We start from the raw sequence: 4828 nt of genomic DNA, 5'->3' as shown, positions 1-4828 counted from the left end.
GCAACATACTTTTAAATCTTCTTTAAAAACTCACTTATTTGTTGCACTGGCGTTTAACACAAACTGAGCTGGACATTTTTATGTTTTTCTTTTCATCCACTTTTAACCGTGTTTTATATATAGAATGTTCTGTACTTATTGTGATTTGTATTATTCTTAATCTTTGACCTTTCTGTTTTTTTTCTTGTTTTTTAATTTTTTGCTTAATTTGTTTGATTTATCTATACACACACACACACACACACACATATATACACACATATATATATATATATATAGTCAGAACTTGGACCATGGTGCAGTTTACTGCATGGATTGTTTTCCCGAGATGCAAATGAACTGGACCGGACATGGCATGAAGGTGAATAAATGATTTAATACTTAATTCCTACTATAAAAAAGTCCAACCATCCATCCATCTTCTTCTGTTTATCCGAAGTTGGGTCGCGGGGGCAGCAACCTAAGCAGGGAAGCCCAGACTTTCTTCTCCCCAGCCACTTCGTCCAGCTCTTCCCGGGGGTTCCCAAGGCGTTCCCAGGCCAGCAGGGAGACATAGTCTTCCCAACATGTTCTGGGTCTTCCCCGGGGCCTCCTACCGGTTGGACGTGCCCTAAACACCTCCCTAGGGAGGCGTTCGGGTGGCATCCTGACCAGATGCCCGAACCACCTCATCTGGCTCCTCTCAATGTGGAGGAGCAGCGGGTTTACTTTGAGTTTCTCTCGGATGGCAGAGCTTCTCACCCTATCTCTAAGGGAGAGCCCCACCACACGGCGGAGGAAACTCATTTTGGCCGCTTGTACCCGTGATCTTATCCTTTCGGTCATGACCCAAAGCTCATGACCATAGGTGAGGATGGGAACGTAGCTCGACCGGTTAAATTGAAGGCTTTGCCTTCCGGCTCAGCTCCTTCTTCACCACAACGGATCGATACAACGTCCGCATTACTGAAGACGCCGCACCAATCCGCCTGTCGATCTCACGATCCACTCTTCCCTCACTCGTGAACAAGACTCCAAGGTAATTGAACTCCTCCACTTGGAGCAGGGTCTCCTCTCCAACCCGGAGATGGCACTCCACCCTTTTCCGAGCGAGAACCATGGACTCGGACTTGGAGGTGCTGATTCTCATTCCGGTCGCTTCACACTCGGCTGCGAACCGATCCAGTGAGAGCTGAAGAAACCCGGCCAGATGAAGCCATCAGGACCTCATCTGCAAAAAGCAGAGACCTATCCCATGGCCACCAAACCGGAACCCCTCAATGCCTTGACTGTTATGATCCACTAGTTTTCACAGTTTTGTATCATATTCTGTTGTTTGACGTCCTTAGTTCCTGTTTTAGTCGATTTCCGTAGTAACGTATTATTTTCACCTGCCGTGGTTTCCAGACGCACACCTGTTTTGCTAATCACCATCCTTATTTAAGCCAGCCCTTTCTGTTCATTCACTCTCGGATCCTAATTTCCTTTCACGCAACAAGTGACGACTGCTTTCTATATTCTTACTCTCTAGCTTTCGCGCTATGCCTTATTTATCCCTACCTCTCATGCTAGTTGTTTTTGTCTTCCCTTTTTGTGACTTTGTGCCAAGTGTAAGTGTTTCTGTTTGTTTCCCTAGCTCCCATGCTAGCGCCTTTTGTTTGCCCTTCCTGCCTAGCACCAGTGTTTATTGTTCTTAGCCTTTTTTTAGTTAAATAAATCTTTGTTTCTTACCATACGCTGTGTTCTTGCCCGATCGCATCCACGGAAGAACGAATCCGGCATCACTATGCCCAGCAAACGTCACATTGACTGCGCCTAGAAATTCTGTCCATAAAAGTTAGGAACAGAATCGGTGATAAAGGGCAGCCTTGGCGGAATCCAACCCTCACTGGAAATGTGTACGACTTGCAAATGTGTCCAAGCTCTGAAACTGATCGAACAGGTAAATAATATTATTTGATATTTTACGGTAATGTGTTAATAATTTCACACATAAGTCGCACCCCCGACCAAACTATAAAAAAATCGTGACTTATAGTCCAAAAAATACGGTATGTGCTTTCTTTTTTTGTCTCTGTTTGGTATAAAATGAATAAAACATCAATGCAGTATTTGTTTTCCAATCGTAGTCGAAATCCTGTGCTTTTTAAGGTCAGGGTACAAGGAAGAATTTTTTAAATTCATAAAATGGCATGTTCATTTGACATTGTTGGAAAAAAATTAAATATTACAATTTTTGCCTCAACTTTTTTACTAAAAAAAAAAAAAAAAAGCTGAAAATTCAGGTATTTTAAGCCTTGACAATCACAAAAAAAGGTCAGCGAAATCCCGGACCGTAATCCTTCAACCAGTCACGCCATGGAAACAGTTCTAATAGCGTTGCATGCAATCCAATGCTTTGATACAAAGCAGGGTGGGGGGGTTTGCGTGGGCCGGTGTGGTGCAGGCGGTAGAGCGGCGAGATTCCAGCTGCCGCCACCCTCGTCACAGCCGTTGTGTCCTTGGGCAAGACACTTCTCTTTTGCTCCTGATGGTTTGTGCTCGCTTCATTAGGGTGTGAATGGGTGAACGTTGATGATTTAAGGGCATCATTCCATTGGTAGTAAGGCGCTACACAAACACAGATCATTTACCATTTTGTCCCGATGACGCAAACTTCACCTTTTTGCAAACATTTAGGTGTTTTTGAATTTATTTTTCTACTGTTGTTTCTTTGTGTGTGTCTTTTGCTGTGCCATTTGAGACATTTGTGTCTTGTTTTTCGTTTGATTGCAAACATGTGGATGAGACACAGCTGGTTGAAAGATGGAGGAAATCATCTGAACACAAATAAGTTGTAAAATACGTTAGGTAACATTTCGACATCGTTTGAATATTAAAAAAAAACAACAGTACTTCTTCCTACAAACTGAGGACCATACTTGCCAACCTTGAAACCTCTGAATTCGGGAGATTGGGGCGCCGGGGGGCGTGTTGGGGTTCAGGGGGGTGAAGTATATTTATAGCTAGAATTCACTGAAATTCAGGTATTTCTTTATATATATATATATATATATATATATATATATATATATATATATATATATATATATATATATACACATATATATATACATATATATATTTATATATATATATACATATATACATATATATACACACACACACACATATATATATACATATATATATAAATGTATATATATACATATACATATATATATATATATATGGGGCGGCATAGCTCGGTTGGTAGAGTGGCCGTGTCAGCAATTTGAGGGTTGCAGGTTCGATTCCCGCTTGTGCCATTGTAGTTACTGCCGTTGTGTCCTTGGGCAAGACACTTTACCCACCTGCTCCCAGTGCCACCCACACTGGTTTAAATGTAACTTAGATATTGGGTGTCACTATGTAAAGCACTTTGAGTCACTTGAGAAAAGCGCTATATAAATATAATTCACTTCACTTCACTACATATATACATATATATGCATATATACATATATATACATATATATTCATATATACATATACATACATATATACATATACATATATACATATATACATATACATATATACATATATATATATATATATATATATATATATATATATCCATCCATCCATCCATCCATCCATCCTCTACCGCTCATTCAATTTGGGGTCGCGGGGGGTGCTGGTGCCTATCTCAGCTACAATCGGGCGGAAGGCCGGATACACCCTGGACAAGTCGCCACCCCATCGCAGGGCCAACACAGATAGACAGACAACATTCACACTCACATTCACACACTAGGGCCAATTTAGTGTAGCCAATCAACCTATCCCCAGGTGCATGTCTTTGGAGGTGGGAGGAAGCCGGAGTATTTAATTGGCAGGAAAGGAGTGAGTTTAGGGTTGAATAGTCCATCCTCGTTCTATTCTCTGTCACCATGCTGAACACCCTCTCCGATGATGCATTTCTGTGTGGCACGCACAAAAAAGTGCACCAGAGTCTGGAATCTTTCATCTCTTTCGAGCATACCTCTTTCCCCTTCGAGCTGTCCTGGATGAACTGAAATTCTTGTTTTCCAATCATTTTTTAACTTGCAAGCGTACTTCTTCTTCTTACTTGTCGTCGCCACGACTGTCTCTTCTTCGTTCTTCTGCTTCGTCTCTGTTTTGTTTTTGGACATTACTACTTGCCGTAGTTTTGAAGCAATGCATGATGGGTACCCGGATGTTGTGTGTCAGTGGATTAAACTGGAATAAACACACGCTGAGAAATAGCTCCGTGCCTGCCTACTTTATGGGTTATGGATAAACCTAATGGATAAAGGAGACATACAGTATATAATAGTCTCCTTCTTGTTGTGTGTGCAGTTGCGCACTGAGCTCCGAAAGCCGTAGATGTTCTAACGTGACAGGGAAAGCATACGTGACGACAGGCTGACTTACTCAGTGGCCTAGCGGTTAGAGCATGGGTGTCAAACTCTGGCCCGCCGGCCAAATCTGGCCCGCCGTGTAATTTCATTTGGCCCTTGAGGCAATATCACATTAAACATTAGAGCTGGCCTGCCGGTATTATACAGTGGCGATGCCGCTTTAACACCGTTAATACTCATACTTGCCAACCCTCCCGAGACTCCCGAAGTTCAGTGCCCCTCCCAAAAATCTTCCGGGGGAACCATTTTCCCAAATTTCTCCCGATTTCCACCCTGACAACAAAACTGGTGGCGTGTTTTAATGGCACTTCCTTTAGCGTTCTCTACAACCTTGCATCACGTCCGCTTTTCTTACATACAAACATTGTGCCGTGCTAGTCACACAATGTAAGCGGATTTTACACACACATAAGTTCAATCAA

The sequence above is a fragment of the Nerophis ophidion genome, linkage group LG22 (genome assembly GCF_033978795.1).
Source record: "Nerophis ophidion isolate RoL-2023_Sa linkage group LG22, RoL_Noph_v1.0, whole genome shotgun sequence".
NCBI lineage: Eukaryota > Metazoa > Chordata > Actinopteri > Syngnathiformes > Syngnathidae > Nerophis > Nerophis ophidion.
The sequence above is the reverse complement of the archived record's forward strand: the minus strand, read 5'-3'. Positions refer to the sequence as shown.